The sequence below is a fragment of the Kogia breviceps genome, chromosome 7 (genome assembly GCF_026419965.1).
Source record: "Kogia breviceps isolate mKogBre1 chromosome 7, mKogBre1 haplotype 1, whole genome shotgun sequence".
NCBI lineage: Eukaryota > Metazoa > Chordata > Mammalia > Artiodactyla > Physeteridae > Kogia > Kogia breviceps.
In genome coordinates, this window is record NC_081316.1 from 70557792 (window position 1) to 70559426 (window position 1635).

Here is a 1635-nt window from a genome sequence, read left to right on the forward strand (position 1 = left end):
TTTATTCGGTTGAGGTAAGTTACCTCTCTGCCTACTTTCTGGACAGTGTTTATCATAAATGGGTTTGAATTTTGTCAAAAGCTTTTTCGGCATCTATTGAGATGATCATATGGTCTTTCTCCTTCAATTTGTTAATATGGTTTATCATGTTGATTGATTTGTATATATTGAAGAATACTTACATTCCTGGGATAAACCCTGCTTGATCATGTTGTATGATCCTTTTAATGTGCTGTTGGATTCTGTTTGCTAGTATTTTGTTGAGCATTTTTGCATCTACATTCATCAGTGATATTGGCCTGTAGTTTTCTTTCTTTGTGACATCTTTGTCTGGCTTTGGTATAAGGGTGATGATGGCCTCATAGAATGAGTTTGGGAGTGTTTCTCCCTCTGTTATATTTTGGAATAGTTTGAGAAGGATAGTTGTTAACTCTTCTCTAAATGTTTGATAAAATTCACTTGTGAAGCCATCTGGTCCTGAGCTTTTGTTTGTTGGAAGATTTTTAATCACAATCTCAAGTTCAGTATTTGTGATTGGTCTGTTTATATTTTCTATTTCTTCCTAGTTCAGTCTCAGCAGGTTGTGCTTTTATAAGAATGTATCCATTTCTTCCAGGTTGTCCTTTTTATTGGCATAGAGTTGCTTATAGTAATCATTCATGATCTTTTGTATTTCTTCAGTGTCAGTTGTTACTTCTTTTTCATTTGTACATTGTTGATTTGAGTCTTTTCCCTTTGTTCCTTGATGTCACTGGCTAATGGTTTATCAGTTTTGTCTTCTCAAAGAACCAGCTTTTAGTATTATTGATCTTTACTATTGTCTCCTTCATTTCTTTTTCATTTATTTCTGCTCTGATCTGTATGATTTCTTTCCTTCTGCTAACTTTGGGTTTTTTTTGTTCTTTTTTCTCTAATTGGTTTAGGTGTAAGGGTAGGTTGTTTATTTGAGATGTTTCTTATTTCTTGATGTAGGATTGTATTGCTATTAACTTTCCTTTTAGAACTGCTTTTGCTGCATCCCATAGGTTTTGGGTCATCATGGTTTCATTGTCATTTGTTTTTAGGTATTTTTTGATATTCTCTTTGATTTCTTCAGTGATCTCTTTGTTATTAAGTAGTGTATTGCTTTGCCTCCATGTGTTTGTATTTTTTACAGATTTTTTTCTATAATTGATATCTAGTGTCACAGCATTGTGGTTGGAAAAGATACTTGATATGATTTCAATTTTCTTAAATTTACCAAGGCTTGATTTCTGACCCAAGATATGATCTATTCTGGAGAATGTTCCAGGAGCACTTGAGAAGAAAGTGTATTCTGTTGTTTTTGAATGGAATGTCCTATAAATATCAATTAAGTCTATCTTGTTTAATGTATCATTTAAAGCTTGTGTTTCCTTATTTATTTTCATTTTGGATGATGTGTCCATTGGTGAAAGTGGGGTGTTATAGTCCCCTATTATGATTGTGTTACTGTCGATTTCCCCTTTTATGGCTGTTAGCATTTGCCTTATGTATTGAGGTGCTCCTATGTTGGGTGCATAAATATTTACAATTGTTATATCTTCTTCTTGGATTGATCCCTTGATCATTATGTAGTGTCCTTCTTTGTCTCTTGTAATAGTCTTTATTTTAAAG